The sequence below is a fragment of the Ornithorhynchus anatinus genome, chromosome 4, assembly GCF_004115215.2.
Source record: "Ornithorhynchus anatinus isolate Pmale09 chromosome 4, mOrnAna1.pri.v4, whole genome shotgun sequence".
Taxonomy (NCBI): domain Eukaryota; kingdom Metazoa; phylum Chordata; class Mammalia; order Monotremata; family Ornithorhynchidae; genus Ornithorhynchus; species Ornithorhynchus anatinus.
The window spans coordinates 2,301,250-2,328,694 of NC_041731.1; the positions used below are offsets into that span (position 1 = coordinate 2,301,250).

The 27,445-nt window shown below is 46.0% G+C and overlaps 1 long non-coding RNA gene across 1 annotated transcript; it reads left to right on the top strand.

Annotated features, from left to right (window-relative positions):
* The first annotated feature begins 1,028 nt into the window (after window positions 1-1,028).
* Window positions 1,029-15,600, top strand: LOC120638312. The gene is made up of 2 exons (XR_005659898.1): window positions 1,029-1,239; window positions 15,215-15,600. It is a non-coding gene; the product is annotated as an uncharacterized LOC120638312 (long non-coding RNA).
* The last annotated feature ends 11,845 nt before the right edge of the window (window positions 15,601-27,445 follow it).

Sequence of the window (27,445 nt, forward strand, 5' to 3'; positions counted from 1 at the left end):
GGAGTCAAAAGACCTGAAGCTTTGTTTTGCAGCACCTTTAAAACATGTCCTCTGTCCTCCTCATTTCTGGTTTCCCAATTCCACCTCTACCTATGAGCCCTGCAAATCATCCCAAGATGATCTTAGGATCACAGGATGATCGAAGCAGCGGGGCTCAGTGGAAAAAGCCCTGGCTTGGGAGTCAGAGGTCGTGGGTTCTAATCTCAGCTCTGCCACTTGTCAGTTGTGTGACTTTGGACGAGTCACTTAACTTCTCTGTGCCTCATTTACCTCATCTGTAAAGTGGATATTAAGACTGTGAGCCCCACATGGGACAACCTTAGCTTGTATCTACCCCAGCGCTTAGAATAGTGCTTGGCCCATAGTAAGCGCTTAACAAATATCATCATCATTATTATTATCCCCTCCAGACTGAAAGCTCACTGTGGGCAGGAAACGTGTCTACTAACTCTGTTATACTGCACTCTTCCGAGTACTCAGTAATAATAATGTTGGTATTTGTTAAGCGCTTACTATGTGCAGAGCACTGTTCTAAGCGCTGGGGTAAACACAGGGGAATCAGGTTGTCCCACGTGGGGCTCACAGTCTTCATCCCCATTTTACAGATGAGGGAACTGAGGCACAGAGAAGTTAAGTGACTCGCCCACAGTCACACAGCTGACAAGTGGCAGAGCTGGGATTCGAACTCATGAGCCCTGACTCCAAAGCCCGTGCTCTTTCCACTGCGCCACGCTGCTTCTCTAATGCTATGTGCAGTATAACGTTCTGCACATAGCACGAGCTCAATAAATGCCACTGATTGATTGACGGATCAATACAAGTTCATAAAATCCAGCAGTTCACAGGTAAGGATGGAAATGAGGGAGAACGGTTGGTGGCAGGAACCTCAGACAGCTCATCAATATCATCATCAGCAATAATTATTAGATGACCGGAGAGGGTGGACCAGGTGTTTTAAAGACACAGAGAATTGCCACCTCAATGAAGTAGAGCACCTGTGTGCTGCTGGGAGTTAGCAGTGGTAATGGCTCCAAGCAGCAGGAGGGGCTGAGGCAGTAGGCCTCCTTCAAACAGAGGCTTCCAGAATACCCTCATGCCAAGAGGAAAAATAAAACATGGGCCCAGGAGTTGCAAATAGTAAACCCAGAGGATGACGCTCCCAGGGACATGGTATGGAAGGAATTGCCTGTTGTGCATTCATGTTTTCAGTCATATCCACAGCTTCAACCTCAAAAACAGGTGAGTGTATTTTCCTGCCCCTTTTCTCTTTCTCTGTCTCTCTCTCCTCTGCCTCTTACACTTCCTTTTCCTCTCTTTTCCCCTCTTCCTATTACTCTCCCTACTTCTCCCCACCTCTTCTGCCCCTTTCCCTTCTTTGCTCTCTCTCTCTCTTTCTTCCTGCCCTCTCTCTTTTTTATTATTAAATGTGGTGCTTGGATTACCTGCGGATTTCAATTATCCATGCTGTTCTTGCACTCCTCTTCTCCCCCTTTCTCTTTCTCTCCCTCTTCCTGCTCCTTCTCTTTCCAATATTAAAATGAGGTGCTTGGATTACTTCTGGATTTCAATTATCCATGTCTTTCTTACACTCCTCCTCCCATGCCCCTCAGATAATGGGGTATGGGCAGTGTATGTTTCTATCTCTGGTCTCTAGTCTGTTTATCAAGCAATTGCCTACAGGCAGGACAGCTGCTTTCCCCTCTTTTCTGACTTTCCTAGCAACTTTGCAACTTGCCTAAGTTTTGCTGCTCTACAAAAAGAACCGTTGGAGCCCTGGTCCAAGAGATGTTTATGGAAGGGATGGGAAGCAAGTTGGCTCTCGGGAACCCTGGCAGAAGCATTACCACGATAGGCCGATACATTGTTATGAAACAGTTTATAGGTCCCAGGAACAGATGGCCACATAAACAAGCTAAAACAGTGAACACTGCTCCTAAATACTAAATAATTCAGAGCGAGATGAATATTTCATCAACCAGAGACTGGGCATAAATCTACCAGAACACAGGAGGGTGCATCTCTGTTCGGTCTGACAGATACGAGTGAAGCAGTGCGGCCTAGTGGAAAGAGTATGGGCCTGGGAGCCAGAGGACCTGGGTTCTAATGCTGGCTCTGCCGCTTACCTGCTGTGTGACTTTGCGCAAGTCACTTAACATCTCTGGGCCTCGGTTCCGACGTCGGCAAAATGGAGATTCAATACCTTTCTCCCTCCTATTTAAACTGGAGTTCCCATGTGGGATCTGATTATGTTGTTTCTACCCCCCAGCGCTTAGTCCAGTATCTGGCCCATCTGTCAATCACCTGTATTTATTGAACATGTGCAGAGTGTTGTACTAAACACTTGGGAGAATACAAAAGAACAGAGTTGAAAGACAAGCACTGTATTAAGTGTTTGGGAGGATACGGTGCTACAGAATCAGTCACGTTCACTTCCTATATCTAACTTCCAGTCTGGGACAGTTGAGATGGACAGATAACACAATTAGAAGCTCTTAGAATGGTACTTTTGAAACAGTATTTAAGTGTTTACTATGTGCCCGACACTATACTGAGCTCTGCTTGACACACAGTAAGCTCTTACTGATCAGTCTATGGTATTTATTGAGTGCTTACTGAATGCAGAGCACTGTACTAAGCACTTGGGAGCCTACAAAACAACAAAGTTGGCAGACATATTCACTGCCCTCAGCGAGCTTACAGGCTTGAAGGTAGACATACATTAATATAAAGAACTTATAACATAGAACTTGAAGTGCTGTGGGGTTGAGGGTGGGATGAATGTCAAATGCCCGAAGATGCAGAAGGAAGGGGGAGCTGGGGAAAAAGAGGGTTTAATCAGAAAGTTGATGAGCAGTGGGGAAATATTAGTTGGTGCTGGCAGGCTACTAAAGGCTTAACAAATACTATCGTCCATCAACCAAGACTGTGAGCCTCTTAGAGGTACGAAACGTGTCTACCAGATCTGCTGTACTGTACTCTCCCCAGCCCTTAGTACGGCGTTCTGCACCTACTTACTGCACACAGTAAGCGCTCGATAAATATGACTGATGCAAGGGCTGAGTCCGGGAGCCTTTCTAGAGGAGGTTGCCTTGGGTTATGATAAAAAGGTGGAGGGGATGGGGGGTGGGACTGAGGTTTAAAATGGAGTTAAATTCCTGTCTCCCTCCGGCTTAAATGGTGAACCCAGTGTGAAACGGGAACTGTATTGGACCTGATTACCTTGTATCTATCTCAGCTCTCAGAACAGCGTTTGGCACATAGAAAAGCTCTTAATACCACAATTATTATCATTACTGTCCAACGCCGTGTGTTCTGCACACAGTAAGCTCTCAATAAATGTCACAGATCGGTCGGTGCCTTTCCACCCTCCTCTATAAGGGAGGTTGCCTCTCCCTGGCTTTAAGAAAATCCATTTTGGGGGGTGAGCTTCTGGCCTAATGGGAACAGAAAGGAAGCTCATAAAGGGAGAGAAAGAACAATTGCAATTCCAATTCTCCACCCTCCATTCTCCCAGCCCAGGAAAATCAACCAAATTGAAATCTCCCAGCAGTCCTTTGGTTTCTATACTCAACTAATGATAATGACAGCAACAACAATAATAATAATGATAACAACAATAACAATTCTAATGATATACTTTCCCTCCTCCCAGGCCTGCTCAAGCAGCTGAATATTTGTTTTCCTTCCAATTCACTGCTTCCAGGAGGCGGACTAGGTGGAGGGGGGTCTCCCATGGGGTTCCGGCAGCTACGGTGATCAGTCAGTCAATGGTATTTATTAAGCGCTTATCATGTGCAGACCACTGTACTAAGCCCTTGGGAGAGTACAGTACAATAGAGTTGGTAGATGTGTTCCCTGCCTCTTCTGGGAAATACGAAGCCCCCTCAATAACGGTAAGTCAGTTCTGTTTCTGGATGAAATTAGAATTCCCCTGACAGGAGAGCTGGATTCGAGTCCACGTTCAGCCTGTAACTGGCCTAAGTGGGCAGAGACCACACATACACATACATGAAGCCATTAGCACTTGAATCAACTCCTCCTAGCATCTTCTCAATCCAGAAGGGTCACGGTTGAGGCTGACCTGTTGTTCCAGGTGGGAGAGCCAACAATGTGGGCTTGGTATGAAGGTGTGGTGGGTGGGATTGCATTGGTTGTGCTGGTGTGTCTTGTGCATGACTATAATGCCTGGCTATTTTAGGGGACCCTTGTGAACCTTCAGGGCCACTGAGGAAAGAGATTTATCAGCTTCCGACACTAACAGAAAGCACCAGATGCCTGGGGTTTACCATATGGGACAGAGATGGAGGCCACCCTGGGCTGCTTGGGTTCACTTGGGCCCGAAGCATCCCACAGCAGGAGTTTCAACTTGTAGCCCCACTGAGCTCGACCTAACTAGGGTCCCTGTCCAAGTCCTCCCTGGTCTCTGTTCTCTGTGAACTCGGTTCTCTTTGGTCTCCACACCCCATAGTCTGCACACCCCCATGGCCCTGTCTCATTTCACTTAAGGAATCCCATTTATTCTCTGCAAAAAAACAAGTGAGTTGTGACTCCTTGAACTTTTAGAGCAGTTATTTTCAACCTCTTAATGCCTTCAAAACACTTCTGCACACGGGAGAGAGAAATAAATGCAGGGATGGAAAAAAGAAGATTATTGTTATGATGGAAAGTGGAGATATTTCTGCCTTCTGCACTCTGGTCTCTCCCTCGAGTAGTCAGACCCCATATGGGAGTGGGCTGGCAGCCCATCAGCCCCACGAATCCTGTGCCAGGCAACTGACTCCCTGGTCACACCACCCTCTCCATAAGGCAGGCGTGGAAGGCCCTGCTTGATCTTCTTGTGCTTCCCTAGTGTAATCCCCCAGGGTCCCCATGTCAGTGACCTCATTGCCCCTCTCCCAGTCTGAGGCCTGGGAGGGGACAGAGACAGATCTTTGCCATTGTTTTACTGGGGAAGATTAATATCAGAGATTCGGTAGGAGGCCTAGAGAGGCACACAGTAGCCCAAGGACACAGGACTTGAACCTAGGCTTCTTGTTCTCAAACCCTCATCTTATCATTAGCCCACGTGACCCACCATGTCTTTCTCAGAGCAGAGACCCCTGCTTATCCTGATTCCCTAGGATCCCGATTCCATCAGGGATCCTGATGCCTATCCTGATACCTGATTACGGATCATTGGGGATGAATAGGATCATGAATCCTAATGATTCCCGTATGGTCAGCACTATCTATGGTCAGCACTCCCTTGTTTAAAGAGTGGTAGAGAAAGACATTTCACTACCTCACACCCGAGGAAACAGGCAGATAAATACACTGTGTGGAGGCAGGTAATCATATTGACTGGCTTCTCTCTGTGGATAAAGCCCCATACTGGCTGGGTACAGGGAGGTTATAGGATGCTACAGGTAGGTAGAGAGGGAGAAAGAGATGCAATAAGCTTGTTCCTTAGGAATGACAGTTTTGGATGGGGGAGACAGACACGGGCAAATAGAAAATGTAATATGCCTCATTCTAAAGAAGATACAGAAGTATTGAAAGAAGTATACATATGTAAGCCAATAGCACAAATGGGACACATAGTAATATTATAAATGATTATATGACTGAAGGTGTTGGAAGATTAGATTATGGAAGGCTTCCTGGAACCAGTGCATTTCTCACTGCATTCTAAGAGGTGATCTGGAATAAAGGTACTGTGGACTACGGCTTTTCTTTCCCCTTCCTTATGATGATGATGATGATGACGGGAACACTGTGGCTTAGTGGGAAAGAGCAGGGGGATGTGATTCAGAGGACCCAGGTCCTAATCCCAACTCTGCCAGTTGCCTGCTGTGTGACCTTGAGCAACTCAGTTAACTTCTCTGTGCCTCTGTTTCCTCTTCGGTAAAATGGGGATTCAAAGCCTGTTGTCCCTCCTACTTAGACTGTGAACCCCATGTGGAACAGGGACTGTGTCTAACTTGATTAACTTGTATTTACCCCAGAGTTTAGACCAGTGCTTGATGTGTAGTGCTTAATGAATACAATCATAATAGTGATAATTTTAAGGATGATGATGATAGGAAGAAGGAAAAACAGGGGATGAAGGAGAATAATTGAATGTTCACGTAAAAGAGAAACAGTGCAGTTGAGAGGAAAGAGCACATCATTGGGAGTCTGGAGATCTGTGTTCTAATCCCAGCTGTACTATATACCTGCTGTGTGTCCTTAGCAAGGCACTTAACTTCCCTGGGCTTCATTTTCTTCATCTGTAAAATGGGGATAAAATATCTGTTTACCTTCCCTCAGAATGTGAGCCCTGTGTGTGATCTGACGACATTGTTTCTACTCCAGCATTCGGCACATATTATCTCATTGTAATAAATTTAAAATAAGCATTAGACAGGCCATCACTTGATTTGGTCAATCTCACTCTCATGGAGTAGTCTCAGCTCACTGGCAAATTTCTCAGCCCCACAGGACATGTAAGAGTGTCGACTGTAAGCTTCTTGTCGGCAGGGGACTTGTCTACCGTTGCTGTTGCATTTTATTCTCCCGAGTGTTTAGTGCAGTGCTCTGCACGCAGTAGACACTCTATAAATACCATTGATTGTTATGACAACGTTAACAAAGTCTGGGGCTGTTCTCTGCAAGCCTCCTTTTCTCCCAAGCCATGAGCTCAGACCTGCTGGTCTGTTTCAGTCTGGGATCCTGTTGCATTTCATAGAGAGCACTGGTGACTGTGATCTAAAGGAGTCTGTCCTGAAGGATTCGGTTTAGAATTTTGCCTGTCCTAGGGAACAAAGTTAACTGTGACTCTCTCCCCTTTTTGAAGATGGTAATGTGTATATGTGTGTGTCTGTGTGCTTACCCAAATAAAAAACAGAAGTAGAGGACGAGATGTTGCCTGCCAATCTACTCCTGCTGTTGGGATCGTTTCGCTCTTGCTTTTTCCCCAGCAATCACCACCACCACCGGCTAGCTGGGGAATAGCTACCAGCTGTTTATGGACTAGGAATGACCACATTAATGTTTAATTTGCACAAGGATGAGACGTGATTGGTTAATTAAAGTTTAGAAATAGTCACCCTCTGCCAGTGATGTGTCAATGCTCGTGTCGCTCTCGGTGCAGATTTTTCATCCCCGCTCAAGACAGATGCTTCATTCTGATTGGTTCCAAGGGGATCCGAGCTAATTTGGGGGGTGGGAAGAGGGAATGGTCTCAGCATCCCAAGGAAGAATCCAGTGGCCATTCTCCTCTTGCTCCCCAGAGAGTCCAGCGGATGCTGAGAGGTTGGGATCTACTCAGGAAGTGGGGAGGCAGCAAGATGGTTTGACTTCAGATTTTGTTTTATTTCCCTTTCTGGAGTCCTAAAGAGGGTCTGAGCTCAGTGTCCCTCTGGGGAAAGAGCATGGCCCTAGGAGTCAGAAGACTTGGATTCTAATCCTGGCTCTGCCACATACCTGCTATGTGACCCGGGGTAAGTTACTTCACTTCTTCGGGCCTTAGTTCTTTCATCGCGAACTAGAATTCAATACCTATTCTTCCTCCTACTTGGCCGTAAGCCCCATGTAGGACCTGATCATCTTGTATTTATCCCAGTGCTTAGTAGAGTCCTTGGCACATAGTAAGTCCTTAACCCCCCCCCCCCAATTTTAATCATTAATATTAATGATAATAACTGTGATATTTATTAGGCACTTACTATGCGCCAAGTATTGTATTAAGCACGGGGGGAGTTATAACAGAGTTAAGTTGAACACAGGCCAGCAAGGTGAACACTTACAATATGCTAAGCCCTGAGATAAATACGAAACGATTTATATCAGACCTAAAATAGGGTTTGAGATGAGGAAGATCTAACCTGTCTCAGCATCACCTGTGGCCTAAATGGCTAGAGCGCGGGCTTGGGAGTTAGAAGGGCCTGGGTTCTAATCCCATCTCTGCCACTTGTCTGCTTTGTGACCTTGGACAAGTCATTTAACTTCTCTATACCTCAACTGTAAAATAGGGATGAAGACTGTGAGTCCAGCGTAGGGCAGGGACCTCTTCAGCTTGTAGCTAACCTAGCGCTTAGTATGGTGCCTGGCACAAAGAAAGTGCTTAGCAAATATCATAAAAAATCCTCTTGGTTCCAAAGACTCTCTCCATCAGTACCTCCTTGGGGCAGCCTCCACTCTCAGACAGCCATGCCTCGGTTCAGTGAAGCAGCGTGGCTCAGTGAAAAGAGCCCAGGCTTGGGAGTCAGAGGTCATGGGTTCTAATCCCGCCTCTGCCACTCATCAGCTGGGTGAGTCTGGGCAAGTCACTTCACTTCTCTGTGCCTCAGTTACCTCATCTGTAAAATGAGAACTAAGACTATGAGCCCCACGTGATACAATCTGATCACCTTGTATCCCCCCCCAGTGCTTAGAACAGTGCTTTGCACATAGTAAGTGCTTAACAAATGCCATCTTTTTTTTTTTTTCAGTATCCTGAGCTAGGGAAACCTGAATGCAATCCTTGCAGAGCTTTGGGCTAGTGATCTAGCAGTTACCTTAAGGAAGAGAAGATTTCTCCCTCCTCCCACCACCCCCATCCTTAGCCACTTTTTGCAGGCTTTTCATCTCACCACTTGCTTGGCTTTATGGTCTTGCAGCTGATTTTCCATCAGCCTGACCCTGCCAATATACTCATCAATTGGCATTAGTTGAGGGAGGACCGTAGCCAGTGCTCTCTTCCCCGATGCCCCCAGATCAAGATATATGTTATGTTCTCAGCTACCCAAGACTCCTAATCTTGTAATTCCACCAGAGAAAGCAATCAAATCTGCTTTAAGTCGTTTTGAGCTAGTTAGTGATCCAGACGTAGCTACCCTCCTGCTATTTCTTGATTTCCTCTCCAACAAAAGTCGGGGTTGGGCTGCTCAGGGGATGCACTGATGTGATGGACTGTAACATCTAAACTGAGAATGCTCAGTGCAATTCAGTGGGACAACGATGCCGCCGTGGTCTTCTGGAGATGACCTGCCAGGGGACATTGGGAAAACCAGAATCTGATCGTTAAACAGTTCAGGTGTTTTGTCAGAAGACCGAAGTTATTGACTGCCTGCACACAGTGGGTGCTCTGGTCTGGGAGCAGTTGGGAGGGATATTAAAAAAAAAAATCCATCACAGACCAATTACCTGCCAATTATTATCAGTAAAATTGCTCCAACCTTCTTACATCTCTTACCTATTCCTTGAATTACCCATGTTGGCACTCTTATTAGATTTTCTTTTTTCCTCAGTCCTTCGGCTGTCTTTTTTTTTTCATGGTAATAAAAGAACTCGGGCCCGATAATCAGGAGACCTGAGTTCTAACCCTGGCTCCTCCACTTGCTTACTGCGTGACCTTGGGCAAGCCACTTCTCTGTGTTGCATTATCCTCACCTGTAAAATGAGATTAAATACCTGTTCTCCCTTAGATTGGGAAGCCAGTCCCTGTACTGCACAGTGGCGTAGATACAAGCTAATCAGATGGGACATAGACCGTGTCTCACAGTCTTCATTCTCATTTTACAGATGAGGTAACTGAGGCACAGAGAAGTGGAGTGCCTTGCTCAAGGTCACACAGCAGATAAGTGGTGAGGCTGGAATTAGAACCCAGGTCCTTCTGACTCTGAGGCCTGTGCTCTATCCAGTAGGCAGTGCTGCTTCTTCATCCTCATCCTCTCCATCCCCTGAATAATCAGGGCTAACTCCAGATATTTTGGCATCCTAAGCAAAGGAAGGGACACCAAGAACAGTTGATCCACAGGGAGAGAAGCAGAAATCGGAGCAGGGTATAGCTCTGTATGCAGTGACCCGGTTTGCCTATATGGTAGAACCAGCCCTGATCATCATCACCGATACCATCTTTCCCATCATCATCACCATAATCATCACCTCTGCAAATATTATCACTATTGCCTTCATCAATGTCACCCACCTTCTCGATGAAACGCTTCTAAGGGTGTCCAAAAGGGATGGCCCTTTGAGATTAACAGAGTTTATGTCACCCCCAGCCCCTGCCCTTGACAAATGAAGACAACGTAACCATAGGCCAATCATTTCGGGAAAATCCATTTATGGTTTTTTCGTAAGCATATACTTGAGTCGACCAAGTGGGATCTTTAAAAAAGTACCTGTGGTTTGCAGGCAAGGGTTTATTTTTAAGAGTGCTTCAAGGGGTTGTTATTTAAACCCATAGCCTCCTCTTAATTACTTGGGGAGACAGCAGAAGAAAGAAACGCACACAGAGAAGGCAGGGAAAGAGAGAGACAGAAAAAGAGAAGGAAGAAGAAGAGGAGGAGAAAAAGGAGAAACTCATCGTTTTTAAGTCTACCCACATGTTGTCTTACCTAGTTATTCTATTTTCCCAATCCACTTCAGCTCATAGCTTTGACCTCCCAAGCAAAAGGTCTACTTATACCTCTTGTGATTTTCCCATCTCTGATCCTTTGCTCACACCTCTCTTACTTCATGGAGCACTCTCTCCACTCTATTGTGGCAAACCACATCCCTTGACTCCTTCGAAGCCCACTTAAAAGCTACTTTCTTTGAATAGCCTCCCCATCAACTCCCAAGTCATGCACCCTACCAGAGGGTGATGCTTACCTGAAACCATGATGGTATCCAGACAGATTTGGCTGGCTAATTGCTTTGGAAAGTCACACTCTCCTCAGCACTCCTGTATGTAGGTACATTTTCCTTCATATTTTCAATTATCTATTTCATCCTGACCTATTGGTACTTGCCTATTGTGTCCTTGTTCTTCCGTTATTTTGTAAATCATATGGGTCAGCCTGTTTCCCATTATTATATTCCAAGCTCTTTGAGGGCAGGGAATGGGTGTCTTGTTTCTGTCCAGAGATTCTGGGGCAGTGCCTCACTCTCAGTAGCCACTCAAAAATGTCACTATTTGTTACTTCTTTCATTTCCTTTAACTTCTCTTCCCTGGGAGTGTGCTAATATTTTTTGTGCCCCGGGGATTGAAAATATAGTAATGCCTTACTCACCTCAACCAGGGTTGGAGAAAGATCAGGGGAGGGAGGATGGTTTGAAAAGAGCTGCTGCAACAGGTATTCACTACCTTTGACTCTGCTTTCTGGAACCATCCTCGCTGTTTAATCTTCCTCTCCTCTGGCCCCAGTTAGACAACCAGCCTCAGACTTGGGAATAGCCATCTCCCACCTTGGGGAGCTGGAAGGTTCTTTGATTATCTAATGGTAAATTGAGGGCCCATTAATTGCACCTCATCGTGAGATGATCTAATTTAAACGAGGTTTCATTTCAGGTCGAAAGAGAAAATAGTGACATTGGATTTTTCGTGTTCATTAACTAATTATCAAGCAATTCCCCATTGTGTGGAGGCACTAATGGAAACCAATGGAAGGTCGCTTGAATACTAAACAGGGGTAGAATGATGATGACGGATTCCATGAAAGATGATAGCACTTTGTGATAAGTGGATATTAATTAGTCCTAAATTATAATGCAATCTTCACCATCACCTCCCCCACCTAATGGTATGTCAGGAAAGGTCCCTTTTAATGAATATTATTACTATTAATTCCAACTTCCTCATCCCAAAGTCTAGCTTCTCCTAGAAGAAAAATTTTCCCAGCGATCCTCTTGAGGTGAATAATCTTTCCCCATCTGGTGATCTATATTCTTTTAGTCCTTTTGCTGTTCGATGCTTCCAAATCAGACGTCAGGGATGAAATCTCCCTCTCTCGGTATCGAATGGCCAGTGCTTCTAGCTTCAGTGCATCAGCCACATACAGCCCTCTACCTAAAGCTCAGCCTGCTCACTCTCATGACTCTCCCAGATTCCACTCCATCACCGTCTCTCCTGCCTGGCTAGGCTGCAGCAACATCAAGGGGGGGAGCTAAGGTACTAACTACCAAGATCCTTGTCTTATTTCCATCCTTGGCATCACCCACTCTCCATTCCTCCTTTTCTTTCAGTCCCTCCCTGCCTTCCTCCCTAATTCCTTGGTCCCTCCCTCCTTCCCTCTTTATCTTTCTCCCTTTTACCCACCTTCCCTCCTTCCCTGTTTCCCTCCCTTCCTGCTTCTCTTTATCTCCCTCCCTCCTTTCTTTCCACCCTTCCTCTCAGTTACTGTCACTGCTACCTGGCAATGACCCGGAAGTTGCTTTCCTCCTCCAGCTTCGGAGCGGACTCGGGATTCCCAGAAACACTGTTTCTCAGACTGGATTAGGGCACGAGGTTTGAGAAGAAGTCAGGGAGGCAGTGGTGGTGGGGTCTGCAGGGGTCTTCAGTCTGGAGGGAGGGAAAATGGGGAGCTGTGACTGGAACCAGGAATCCATTTATCCTCTCCCACAATCACTGAGGGGTCCAGGTTCAGCTCAGAAACAAAGAATGAGTATCCAAACTTCGGCCCAGTTCATTTGCACTGTTTATTTTCATGTCTGTCTCCCCCTCTGAACTGTAAAGTTGTGGGCAGGGACTCTGTCTACGGCTCAGTGGAAAGAGTGCGGGCTTGGGAGTCAGAGGTCATAGGTTCGAATCCCGGCTCTGCCACTTGTCAGCTGTGTGACTGTGGGCAAGTCACTTCGCTTCTCGGTGCCTCAGTTACCTCATCTGTAAAATGGGGATTAAGACTGTGAGCCTCATGTGGGACAGCCTAATTACCCTGTATCTACCCCAGTGCTTAGAACAGTGCTCTGCACATAGTAAGCGCTTAACAAATACCAACATTATTATTATTAATGTACTCTCCGATCCTTGAGTACAGTGTTCTGCCTGCAGTTAGCGCTCCATAAATATCATTGACTTGCTCAGAGAAGCTGACACTGTTGACAGTTGAACTTCAAGACACTTTCCAAATGACCAATATTGCCAAATATCAACCCTAAAGAAGGTTAGCATTAGGGATGAGATAGTGGTTAAGGATAAAACCCAGGCAAAGGATACAGCTGGAGCTATGGTTAGGGCCTGAATGAGGGTAGGGACTAAGGTTTGGATTTAGAGTTTAGGGTTAGAATCTGTGTTGATTACTGGATCTCTAGATGCTTCTCTGTCCCCATTAAGGATTTTTTAAAAATTTCTTATGTTTTTCCATCAAGAGCCTAGTAGAGTGCTCAGACGCTAGTAGGATCTCAGGAAATATTGTGCTACAGAGAGTGATAAAACAAGGGATAATGACATTATGACCTTTAAGTTGTGGCCTATGTCCCCTCAGTATCCCCTATTATAATATGCACCAGAGGATGGCGGACGAAAGCGGGGAACCCCCTCACACATACACCCAGCCACCCCCCTGGAGGAAGTTGGTAAGATTGAGATCTAAGCCTATGTGGCTGCCTCTCTCAGAGCTGGGCAATCATTCCCCTGCTCTTGCCACTTAATGTCGTCCTATTTTCATAGCACCTTTTGCTCCCAAAGAGATATGCCATGTAAATGTGCTCTAAAAATACCAAAATATAAAAGTAGATATTGATTCATTCTCCAGCTGTTTATGCTCATAGTGGAGGTGGATTTGTAATCACCACTGGTGCTTTGAAATACGAGGCTGATAACAATGACCAAAGAACCCCGCTTGTTCTGAAAGCACCGAGCACAGCTTCCAGGCCAATATTCTTGCATCTGGGTATTTAGCTCCATCATTTGGGTAGGGAAATGGCAGCGATCGGCGCAAGAGGCTCCCTCCTGTTCCCGGTGGTGTCTTTACGGAACAAGGTGACTTGGAGGTTGGACTCAAGAACGTTGCCGACACGAAAAACAGACCTTGCATTTCTTCCACGCTGGTTTCTACCGAGGCACTTTCTCATCACACCCTTCTTGGAAGGTAGAGAGAGACATTAAGATCCCCATTTTACAGATGAGGAAGCTGAGGCCCAGAGAAGCTTTACAATTCTTCCAAGGATGCACAGCAGGTAGTAGCGGGAGTGTGGAGGACGGGGGCTGGCTGGGATTAGAACTGAGGTTTTCCGACTCCCGGGACCCCGTTTCTCCCACTAGATTGCGTGGTCTTTGTGGGATGGAATGGTGTCTATCAACTTTATTGTACTCTTCCAAACTTAAAACAATGATCAGCTCATAGTAAGGGCTCAAAAATATCAGCGATTGATTGATTTCACCGGACTTGACCACTTCCCCCAGAGCCAATTCCACTATGCCTCTCGAGTACTCATTAGTACTTGAGAACTGGATAATTCAGGATCAGAAGTGGATTTCTGGACTGGATGATTCACTTCGACTGTCCAAATAGGTTGAGTAAGCCAAATATCTGCCAAACCTCTGCTCCCCTTTGCGCTTTGGCTGAGATCCCAGATGAGAAGTCAGTGAGTCAGGGCTCCTTGTCGCTGATGAGGCTCACCCTTTTCGGGCCTCGGTAATCCCATCTGTAAAGTGGGAGGAAGCGGGGCAGGGGCTCCACCTGCTGAGCCACAGTTTGGGTCTGTTGAGTAGAGAAGGGGCTTCATTCAAGGCTTGGAGAATGAGGACGTGTTCAGCTCCGGGGTCCGGCTGAGCCTTTGAGCTTGGAACCCTTCTCTTCTCACTCTTCTTGGGTCATGAACAGAAGAAGTCGTGACCCAGTTGACCTATGATTAACCAGAATGATCCAGAATCCTTCTTTCCTAATTCCTAGTCCTGAGAGATTGTCCCAAAGGGAATTCTTGTACAAGTGCCGGTTTCTATCGAAAGTCATCCCAGAGAACTGGTGGGTAGAGCACGGGCCTGGGAGTCCTGATCCTGGTTCCATCACTTGTCTGCTGTGTGACCTTGGGCAAGTCACTTCACTGCTCTGTGCCTGTTACCTCATCTATAAAATGGGGATTAAGGCTGTGAGCCCTTGGTGGGACACGGACTGTGTCCAACCTGATTAGCCTGTTTGTACCCCGGCACTTAGTACAATGTCTGGCACATAATAAGTGCTTAATACCATTTTTTAAAAGGTTCCTATGTTATCCAAATAGGACTTCATTATCCTTGCCAGAATACAGTCCCATCCAAGCCAGGATCCAACTGCCCCTTGAATATATTTTCCAACTGTCCCTTGAATATATTTTTGCTTTTATTTTTCAAGACATTTTTCCGTCTATTATCTTACTTTCCCGCTGACTCTGGGAGGAAGGGGAAGACGGGGACGATTCTACCCATTTTACAGATGAGGAAATGGAGGCCCAGAAAGAGGAAGGGACTTGTCCCCGGTTATGCAATGATGCAGGGGCAGTCTCCTGATTCCCTGTCTTGTCTTTTTTCCAGCGGACCCTGCTGACTCAGATGCCTCGCTGCCTAGATAGGACTCTGGGGGAGGCAAAATGAACAATTTTTCTGGCTGGAAGGTTGGGAATGAACCAGGTCCAAGAAATGCAGTAAGATGGAATTTCGCTTGCTATATTTACCCTGTGCCTATTGTTGGCTAAATATATAGACACCCAGATTTGACAGTGCAATATCATTCCGCTGGACATCCTCCTTCTGATTCCCACAGAAGCTGTCGACCCTTCTGAATTTCGAGCCCCCTCCTAGCTGGCTTGGTGTTGTCGTAATAGTTCAGAAGATGCACTTTATAACTGCCTGTGACAGCCGCTGTATTGATATCCCAAGTGTTGGGCAAAAAATAAACACTTGATAAAAGTATGATTTAAGATTAATAGTTGTCGGGTGATGATTCATGATGAAGCAGACCGTAAAGAGATTGCTTGCCCACAGTGCCGAACAACTTCTACTGTTACAGCTGAGTGAAATAACAGTGGAGAGAGAAAGAGAGCGGGAGAGTGTGTTATTTCAGAGAATTGTCTCCCACGCTGCTCCCTTCTTGGGGAACTGGAGGAAGGCGAGGCTGGGCTGTGGGGAGGAGGAGGAAGAGGCTGGAGGCAGGATTACTCAATGAGTGTGCAAAATGTATACTGAAGCAAAGATTCTCCGGGAATTATCAAAACTGGAGCTCAAGTGCCCATCTCAAAATCATGTGCTCTAGAGGGGCATCTCCATGATGTTGCCTAGGAAGGGACCTTAATCAATCAATGGTATTTATTGAACACTTACTGTATGCAGAACAGTGCACTAAGCGCTTGAGAGAGTGCAGTGTATCAGAGTTGGTAGGCCTGTTGCCTGCCCACCAGAGATACTGCCGCTGGGAGATCCACATCGCTGTCACCTACAAAGCATCAGGTGCTAATTGGCGCCAAACATATTGAATTTGGCACGCCTAATAGGGAAAGATAGCCGGTGCCTTCCGTACGTGTATGTAGCTCTTCACCCAGGCTCCTCCAAGAACTAGACGCTAACGGCTTTTCTACTTCCGTCTGTCCTCACCCCTCTCCCCTTTGACATCACAGCTCAGGAACATCTCCTCCCAGAAGCCTTCCTAGATTCTCCTCCACCCACTTTCCACCCTGCTAGTTCCATCACCACCCCTTATTTTCCCTTTGTTCTTTCCCGTCGGACCCTGCATTTGCACTGATTGGGTGCCTGTCTTGCGTCCATGCTGGAAAATAAGTTCTCTGAGGGCTGGCATCACGGTTCTTCTCTACCACTGACACTAAGCATTGTGTACACTGCTACTGAGCCCGTGCGGAGGCCAGAAAGTCCTCTCAATCCTGTTGCCAGCCCTACCCCAGCCCCTCAGCTATTCAATCGATCACATTTATTGTGGTCCTATTATGTACTAGACTCTAGGGAGAGGGCTTTGTTTTTGTTTGTTATTAATAATAATAATAACGTTGGTATTTGTTAAGCGCTTACTATGTGCAGAGCACTGTTCTAAGCGCTGGGGTATACAAGGTAATCAGGTTGTCCCACGTGAGGCTCACAATCTTCATACCCATTTTACAGATGAGGTCACTGAGGCACAGAGAAGTTAAGTGACTTGCCCACAGCCACACAGCTGACAAGTGGCAGAGCTGGGATTCAAACCCATGACCTCTGGCTCCCAAGCCCATGCTTCAGTGGTGTTATCTTCAATAGTACCTTCAATATTATCTTCAATGGTACCTTGAATATCATCTTCAATGGTATTTGTTAAGTGCTCACCAAGTGCCAGACACTGTTCTAAGCGCTGCCGTAGCTTCCAGATAATCAAGTCGGACACGGGCCGTGTCCCACATGGGGCTCACAGTTTTAATCTCCATTTTACCGATGAGGTAACTGAGGTCGGAGAAGTTAAGTGACTCACCCAAGGTCACACAGTGGACAAGTGGTGGCGCCGGGATTAGAACCCAGATCCTTCTGTCTCCCAGATCGGGACTCTAATCCACAAGGCCATGCTGCTTCTCAAAATTCAGCAAGATTAAAAGATATGATTCCTGTCCTCAGAGAGCTCATCTCTTGACCCTACTCCCCATCTACAGACCCCTCCTCCTCCGAAGCCCCCTTGGAGACCTGATATCTATTCCTCCGACCAAGGGACCCCCAGCTCGACCCAGCCCACAGACACCTCCCCGCCATCTCCCTGCAGCTCTAGCAGAGGCTCAGCAGGATGCTGGACAGTACTGAGATAAGGGTTCTATTTTTCTGGAAGAGGTGCCCAGCGCTGGCAAAGAAGCAGGCTGAATGGGAGAGTCACCCAAACACTCTTAAATTTGCAAAAAGAATAGTCCCCTCTTCTCTGGTAATTGGCTTATTATTGCAAGGAATTAGGTGGAAATTATACATTTCTAGGCAGTTCACAAACTGTACTAATGACTGCATATAGAAGGCTCCGTATGGCATCTGTGGGAGGAAGGGGTAAACACTAGCACGGTGGTGCAGGCAACCACATGGCCCAGAGTAGCAGCGTTGGCCTAATTCATTCATTCAGTAGCATTTATTGAGCGCTTGGAATGTACAAATTGGTAACAGATAGAGATGGAGTGAGCACAAGCCTGGGAGTCGGAAGGATCTGGGTTCCAATCCCGAATCTGTCATTTGTCTGTTGTTTTAACTTCTCCGGGCCTCAGTTATCTACAGAATGGGGGATAAGACTGTGAGCCCCATGTGGGACAGGGATTGTGTCCACCCTGATTAGCTTGTATCTACCTCAGCACTTAGTACACTGCCTGGCATACAGTAAGTGCTAAACAACAACAACAAAAAAACCCATGAAGAACTCCAGCATTTTGGTAAGGTTGGTGTCTACCTAGACAAGAAGGATGTTCCAGGCATTGTACACAGTGCTGGAGTAGATACAAGATCATCATGTTGGACACAATCTATGTTCCTCATGGGGCTCACAGTTTTCATCCCCATTTTACAGATTAGGTAAGTGAGGTCAGAGAAGTGAAGTGACTTGCCCAAGGACAGAAAGCAGACAAGTAGTGGAGCCAGGATTAGAACCCCAAGCCACTAGGGTTTAGGAAGAGAGCAGAGGAACTGTCCCTCTCCTCCCTTCCGATTTTGAATTAGCATGATCTTCTCACACTTTCCCCCTCGGGGGCTTCAGCCTGAACAAGGAGAGGCAGGAGAATCAGTGTTGTCTAGTGGAAAGAGCAGGGGTCTGAGAATCTGGGCTCTGCCAATTGCTTGCTGCGTGACCTTGCGCAAGTCACTTCGCTTCTCTGTGCCCCAGTTCTCCAATTCTCCCTCCTACTTAGACTGTGAACCCTACATTGGACTGTGTCCAACCGAATTACCGTGTATCTACCCAGTGCTTAGAACGGAGTTGGACACACAGAGCTCAACAAATACCACTGGAAAAAAACGGGCCTGAATTAGTTTGTCTTCTCTGGCCACAACACAGGGAAGAGAAGGGTGGAGCTCCAACTTTTCTCCTTTTCCCTCTGTGCCCAGAGGATGGAAGGCTGCTCCCTCTCCCCTCCTCCCCTCCCCCACCAAACTCCGCCATGCTTTCCCTCCCCCCGGGCATGTTGTTGGACAGCCTGCAGGTTTGAAGAAAATGACTTTTCTCGACAGTGGGACTCCCTCATGGCAACGGTGAGGTACCTTGTCAAGCCAGTGTATAAATGAAGCTCTCCTAGTAGTGCTGAAACTCCAGCAAGATTGAAATCAAACTTTCAGTAGCTGTTTTCTAAACTTGGGTTACAAAGGATGCAAATCATTTTCATTCTCATGACAAGTCCCTAACCCACAGGACAGTGTGGGGCAGTGGGGAGGTGGGGGGACGGGGGACCAGATGTTGGATGAACAACTGGATTTCGGGTTGAGTGTCTGAGAGTCCTCTCTATGAGTCGCCCCATCCCTTATGAGGTATCATCCATTAAACGCCGCTGATGATATCCATTATGGGAACAAAACTCATGTAGACTAAGCTCCCAGCTCAGACCCAGGATGAGGAAAGAGATTTCTTCCTCCTTCTGGTTTCTTTGCCTTACATTCCCTCGATCATAAAGCCGCCCAAACAGACTTGGCGTCTCCAGTTATTATTAATGTTGAGAAACAATAGCTCTTTCCCGTGTGAAGACTTGGTAACAGGACTATCCGTTTGATATCAAGATAATGATGTGATCTCTGAGCCAATGGGGACATGGGATGCCAGTCATATTTCCTGTGGATCGATGCCATTTATTTGGGCTGTGTTACATATTTCAGCGATATGGGTTTATATTTCATGGGAGAGAGTCACAGCTGCCAAAGTGCTATTGGCAGGGATATGAATTAGACCCATTCAGAGAATGGCAGTTTGGACTCAGGAATTGAGAACAGGATCCTAGGGAAGATGTGAAGAGTTGTCAGTTGTCCCTCCCTCACTTTCAAATTGACCCGGAAAGGGACCTCTGTCCCAGGGCTCCTCTTCCTCCCACTCCAAGCCTTAGCATCATCATGCATGAATTGCAGAAATCTAGATCCAATTCCCGGTTCCTCTCGTTGGATGGTAGTAGGCATAGAAATGCCATTTAAGTGCCACAATGGGTTAAGCACTGAGGTAGATATAGGGTAAATGAATGAAGGGTGGGTCCCTTTGGGAAGCAGTATGGTCAATTGGTTAGAGTATGGGTCCTGCGAGAAGCCGCAAGGCCTAATGGATAGATTAGGAGGCCTAGGAGTCAGAAGGACCTGGGTTCTAATCCCAACTCCACCACTTGTCTGCTGTCTGACTTTGGACCAGTCACTTAACTTCTCTGTGCCTCAGTTACCACATCTGTAAGATGGGGATTAAGACTGTGAGCCCCATATGGGACGGGGAATGTGTCCAACCTGATTGCCTTGTGTCTATCCCAGCTCTTAGTATAATGCCTGTCACGTAGTAAGTGCTTAACAGATACCGTCAAAACCAATAGAGAAAGAGAAAGGAATTGGGATTCTAGGGCATGGAAGAGAAGAGGATGAGAGTTTGGTATCCTTCATCAAGGCCTGAGGAGTTGTGATGGGAAGGCAGCTGACAGTTATTTATCATCTCTGAGCACAGAGAACTTGACCTAATAATAACAGTGACAACATTTATTAAACATTTACTCTGTGCTAAGCACTGGAATGGATTCACTATAATCAGGTCAAACACAGTCCCTGCCCCACATGGGGCTCATGACTGAAGCCAAAAGAAGACCAGGTATTTAACACCTATTTTACAAATGAGGAAACTGAGGCTCAGAGAAGTTAAATGACTCGCCCAGGTAACACAGCAGGCAAGTGATGGAGCTGGGGCTAGAATCTAAGTCTCCTAGATCACATTCCAAACTCACAACCCAGTGTTCTTTCCATTAGGTCGCACTACCTCTCCACTAGTTGGTTCAGAAGAGACTTGGGTTTGAAAAAACAAAAAGAAGAACGGCCTGTCCATGAAGACCTTTAGAAACAGAGCAGCCTGCGGGGGGGGCAATCACCCAAACTCCAACACTCAGAGCTCTCACAAAAGGAGAGATGTCTGTGTTGCAATATGTTAAGTCTTCCCAGGCACAGAGGGTGAGAAGCAGTGGCCTAGTACAAAAAGCTCAGGCCTGGGAGTCAGAGGACCTCGGTTCTAATCCCGGGTCTACCACTCATCTGCTGTGTGAACTTGAGTAAGTCACTTAACTTCCTTGTACCTCATTTAGCTCAGCAGTAAAATGGGGATTCAATTCCTGTTCTCCCTCCTACTTAGGCTGTGAGCCCCATGTGGGACAGGGGACTGTGTCCATCCTGATTAACTTGTAACTACCCCAGTGGTTTGAACAGTGCCTGGCACATAGTATGTGCTCAACAAGTACCATAATTATTATTATGATCCCATGTTATACCTTCCTGTCCGAGGGGTCCAGGAGTCTGTGCCTTGGCTCTGTCCCTTAAGTAGGAGCTCAGGGAAAAGAGGATTTGCTTTTCAAGTGAGTTCCCAGTTTATTTTTCCATTAACATGTTGGTCTGCTCTCTGACTCTCTCATTTCCCACCAATCAGGGGCAGACTTACTGCCTGGACTGCGTTGGCGGGTGGTATGAGGAAGGTTCAAATGCGGTTGAGAAAGGAAGAGTGACATTAAGGACAGTCATCACAATGTCACCTGTCAAGACTATAAGCTTCTTGGGGGCAGGGAATATGTCTACCAACTTTGTTGTATTGTACTCTCTCGAGTTCTCAGTATGGTGTTCTGCCCTCAGGAAGGGCTTAACAAGTATCTTTGTTTTTTGTCCTACCAGTGAGCCCTTCTCTTTCTTCCTTTTGCTCTGTCTGACTCTATCTTTCTGTCTCTCTCTCTCTCCCCCCTGACCTCTCAACTTGTAACTGCCCTTCATAATAACCACACTTTGAAATCTCAGGCGGATCACTGCAAAATAAAAAAAAAAAGATGACAAAAGCCTCTACATGTCTCAGGCGTAAAGGTCTTTCATTTTCCTGCAGGTGGACAGGAGCTCAGAGTATTTTGAAAAGCTTCTGTCGGTTCAAGATTAAAATCGCATGAACTCCAGGCAGGTCTATGCGGTGCCTCCTGTGACATCCGGGTTGGCCGGAATCTCTGTGACGCTTTACGGGAGCATGTCACGCTGGGGTCCTGAGGAGAGAGGCGATAAATGCAGGTCAGTTGGTCGGTCACACAGCGGTGTCCCAACCAGTTGGTTCACTGGTTGTTTGGTCAGTCACTCACCGAGTGAGTTGGTCTGTCTGATGATCTCTTGTTCAGTCAGATGGTCAATCGCTCTTCCAGCCTGTCAGGAGGCCAGTTGGGTAGTCTGGCCAAGGGGCCGGACGCCAGTGTGAACTAAATCCTTTTGATGAATCGAGCTCCGGATTTGGGGGAGGGGAGGTTCTGGCCTGCGAGGGAATTACTATTGGGCGAGCCAGTACAAAGAAACATGGACACATCGATGCCTTCCCATTGGTAGACATAACCCATCTGGCAAAAACGGAAAACAATCAAAAGCAGCAAGAGAAGCAATGCAGTCTAGTGGAAAGAGCATGGGCCAGGGAGTCAGAGGATCTGGGTTCTAATCCCAGCTCTGCCAATTCTCTCCTCTGTGATCTTAAGCAAGTCACTTAACTGCTCTGTGTCTCAGTTTCCTTATCTGTAAAATTAGGGTACAACTCCCATTCTTCTTCCTACTTAGAATGTGAGCCCCACGAGGAACGGGGACTGTAACTGAGCTGCATATCCTGTACAGACCCCAGCTCTTAGTGCAGTGTTTGCTACATAGTAAATGCTTAACAAATAGTATTATTGTTACTATTATTATAAAAACATGGAACATTTTGAATGCAAATAGACATAGATCCTGAAAGTGCCAGAGAGATTTAGCTTGAGCAGAGTCAAACTGGGATCGATCTGGGAATACTTCCCGGGGGAGGTGAGAGCAGAAAAGGATAATCTTTTCCTATAGATAGAACTGTCCTACAGCCAGTTTTTCAGTTATGCCTGCCCTGGTGGATAAAATTCCCCATCAGAAGTGCCATTTCCAGAAGAAAGAACAGCTATAGGAACTTGTACATGGGAAAATTAGAACAGGAGACTGGCTCATCCTCAAGATTCATCCCTCCCAGGGTTCTGTTTTCAACCATGGTGCCTTAGGATGTTTGGAGGAAGAGAGGGATGGTTACCTTCCTTGACATCCATTCACAAATAATAATATTTGTTAAGTGCTTACTATGTGTCAAACACTGTTCTAAGCATTGGGGTAGATACAAGTTAATCAGGTTGGACCTAGGCCCTGTCCCACTTGGAGCTCACAGTAGTCTAAGTAGGAAAGAGAACAGGTATTTAATCCCCATTTTACATTTGAGGGAAATGAGTTACAGAGAAGTTTAGACTTTTGCTCCACTAATTTATCCAAGCCCCTCTTGGACCCACTGCTATTTCCTGTCTGCCCAACTTCCTACGATGATGAATTCCCTGCATCTACTACCCAGTAGGTTTCCTTTTAAGGGATTTGGAGATCCATAATTCTATGTTTGCCCCATCCACACTTTTGATGACTGGGTGAGCTTCTGGCTTTCATTTTCAAGGAATGTACCGAACCCTTCCTTGAAGAGTTCTTCCAACTCTCGTACTCTTCCAAACACCTAATACGGGGCTCTGCATGCAGTAAGAGCTCAATAAATACGATTGATCGATTGATAGGGTCCCTTCCACCCTGATAGAACCCAAGCCCTTGTGGAACTGAGAACTTAAAATGTGACCTGAAATGAATCCATTAGAGAAGTCCCAGGAAGATTTGTTCTATACACGTGTGGCCGGTGGGCAAAAGCTTGGAAATTCCTGGATCGAATAGGATACACGAATGCAAAGTGGCAGAATTGATGGTTTCAATTCACTCTCCCATTCAGGATAATCCTCTGCATCAGACTGTATCAGATCAGTGTTTGCCAGGAGACAGACGCCTGATCTAAGTACCATACTGACATTAAAAGATTTGGGAAAACGGCCTCAGGGGAATTTATTTTTATTCCTTTCCCCAAGTAGAAGGTAACATTTGCTCATTCGGTTCAGGTTAAATTACCATATTAATTATTCAAAATACTTAATGCCATCAAACCAGAATAAGGGTACCAGATCTGAGGGGAAACCAGAAACTAAATCAATGGAGTTCAGAGACTTCAGCAGTTAATGAATAATTAACAGAGGACTCCCTTGAAGTTTAAGTGGTGTAGAACGAACAGGTTGCTTGATATGCAGTAAAGAGCACAGTGGTTTGGGGGCAACGAGAGCAGTGGGGATTTTCTATAGTTGTCACAAAGATCCTTGTCGGATATCCATCTCCAAAGTCAGATGCTTTCATAATTCGGGTCCTGTGATCCTCTGTGTCTTGGAGTATTCAGAGACGGCCAGCTAATTGGATTTTTAAAATAGCCTAACTTCATGCCTGCCGAGTGCCTGTTCTAAGAGAAAAGGACATCATTTTGAGGACCTCCGAAGACCTCCATTGGTAAACCCAGGGATCCCCAGTGAACATTTCGCTCAGTCTTCGCTCAGCCAAATCCACGTGGAAGGTCAAAGTCAGGTCATATTCTATAAGGGCTTTAGAGGATGAGTGAGGCAGTGGACACATCCGGACACTAACATGTGATTGTCATACTCATCTCCAGCAATAATTGTACTCCAACTGCATGCTGCATACTGCGCTAGGCACTTGAGAACATAGAGCAGAAGTAAAAATCATACTCACCTGCCCTTTGGGAGCTTAAAATCTAGATAAGGATTTAAATTGCCAAATATTCCCAAAGGGAAAAGGAAGAGAATACATGCGAATGCTCAAAACAAAAATAGTTAATAGTTAACAAATTTAATAAATATCTAATTGAGTTTGCCTGACGGCCGATGGAGTTATAAGACCAAGAAAATGAAGATGAGCCAGGGAGGGCCTCTTGGAGGAGGTTGATTTTTAGGAGGGCTTTGAAAACGGGAAGGGACAATGGTGGTAGATTTGAGTTGGGAGGGAGCTCCAAGCAGTGGCGACAGGTAGGAGCTGTGGGTTGAAGACAGGGGATTTGGGAGTGAGGTTAGAAAATAAACATGAAAGACGCAAAAGGAATGAGCTGGGGTGTGACAGGAGGAGACAGTGGATGGGGAAGAGGGAACACAGGCAGCAGGGCCTCTTCCAACACACCTTCCTTGAGTAATTCCCAGAACCCCAAGATAAAGGAACTATCAGCCATCACTACCGCACTTTTGTACTCATTTATACCCATCTTTAGTACTCATACTGACACACGTTTACTCAATTGTATTTTCGGTGACCTATTGAATGGCTTTACTTGTAAATACTTTTATGTCTGTCTCTCCCATTAGAAGGTAAGTTTCTCATAGGCAGAGAATGTGTCACTTTGTTTTAAATTTCCCCAGGGTTTAGTACAGCGTTATTGCGTCAGTAAATGCTGTCACTATAGCTATTGCTGCTGCTACTAACTAGTACTCCTCATAATGCTTCAAGAATTTGGGATTTATTCAAGAAGAAATGGGACCCTAGGGGAGGCATTTGAGGAGGGGAGTGGTCCAAATGGCTTTTTTTTTTAAGATGAAGCGTACAAGCTATGGGGTAGATTGAATAGAGGAGAATCTGGAGGCAGAGAGGCCCTTAGGGAGGCTGGTTATAGTAGTCTAGCATGGAGGTAAAGGGGGCTTCGGTGAATGATCTTAAGGCTGGAGAGGAAGGGGGAGAGTCTGTGAAACACACAGAAGATGAACCGGCAGGGTTTACAGCCTGGTTATATTGTACTGTACTCTCCCAAGTGCTTAGTACAGTACTCTGCACATAGTAATCTCTCAATAAATAGCATTGATTGATGGATTGACTTTGTGGGGGGAAGAAAGGTAGGGATTCTTGGGTTCCAGCACCATCAGGGATTATCTGGGCCACCTAGGAGTAAACACTCCATCACTCTTGACCTCAGTGTTCTCATCTGAGAATTGGGGAAAGCCATCAGTTGCCATTTGATAGGACTTTAGAAAGGAAGAATGGGTATAGAGTGATTGTAAAGCACCTCTAAAGGATCATTTAGATGGTAGAAATATACAGTCCCTGAATTTCTGATTTTTCCAGTGCCTGTTCTTACCACAGACCTCCTCCCGTTACAAAACCCTTTTTGCCTCTCTGGCTTTGGCCTCAAACTGAATAAATGACTTAAAAGCAGTCAATGTGTTAATAATTATACCCCTTCCAAGCTCCAGCTGGTGATAAATGACTCCAGAATTTACCGCATTCAGAGGAATCGATACAGTAATATCTTTATACCAGCAATCAGTGGACGGGTTTCGGAAACAAGAACACAGTCATCTCTCTCCCCAACCGTGAAGGGAAACTGTAACTTTTAGAGAGTCTCAGATATTTTAGTCAACTTGCTTGAGCTCTTACATTATTATTAAAACTGAAATGTTGTACTAAGCCCTGGGGTAGCTCCACAGAAATCAATCAAGATATGATCTTTGCCCTCAAAGAGCTCCCAATCTAAGATGGAAAAGAAACATATGCAACCATAAGGCTATAACCCGATTCATAATAATGAGAGTTAAAATTGAACAAATTGAAAATCTCCACTGCAAAATCAGTTCATTAAACCTCTCTTAGAGGAGGTGATCTGAGGACTCTCCACAGAACCCAGAAAATAGACCTTGGAGAGAAATGACCACAACTGCCTCCGAGCTCTAAAGGTTGTAGAGGAGCTTCTGCCTACTCTCTAATCTTAATTTTTCTTCTGTACTTCTAGTTGGAAGCTCTAAAGATTGTACAGGGGCTCTGCCTACCCTCTGCTCTTAATTTTTCTTCTGTACTTCTAGCTGAACGAATATTGCAAAATCCTTGACACAGGAATCCTAGTCAGGCGTGGCCTGATTTCAACAGCCCTTTTGCTGAGTGACTGTAGGAGGGCCAGGCTCTTGAGCACCATGTTGGAGAAGCAACCCTGGTTCCTGCCCTCATAGCGATCACTACCTAATAGGGTGAGGGCAGAAAACAGTTAGAGAAAATTCATAGATACACAGGCATATGAGGCAGAGAAACTGGAAAAGGTGAGAAAAGAGGGACACCATTGATTAAAGGGGTGGAAAATCCATCTTAGGAGGGAAGCCTGAATGATATGGTGCTATCCTGGCTCCACCACCTGTCAGCTGTGTGACTGTGGGCAAGTCACTTAATTTCTCTGTGCCTCCGTTACCTCATCTGCAAAATGGGGATGAAGACTGTGAGCCTCACGTGGGACAACCTGATTACCCTGTATCTACCCCAGCGCTTAGAACGGTGCGCTGCACATAGTAACTCTTCTCAAGCCTCTAAACGGGAGTTATGAGGGCTCAGACACCATGTAGTCATTATGATTATAAGCCCCAACGTATGTGTGAGAGTGGGGGGTGGGGGAACGGCGGGAAGAGATGCCGGGTGTTTAGAGGCTATAGATTAATATCAGACTGTCATACAGTCTCCCGGGAATCAGAGAACAGAGACTGTAAACTCCTCCACTAGATAGTAAGCTCCTTGTGGTCAGGGATTTTGAAAGAGATTTCCATTTGGAATTTTTAACTAAAGGGAACAGTTAGCTTTTTGTTCAACTGAGGGCTCTGGAATTCGGAAACTCAGTGTTGAATCCTCGGTTCACCTTGATGTGGTCACTGCCCTGCTTGAAGGAGAAAACTAAATATGGAACTACCTTCCTGGATTGTT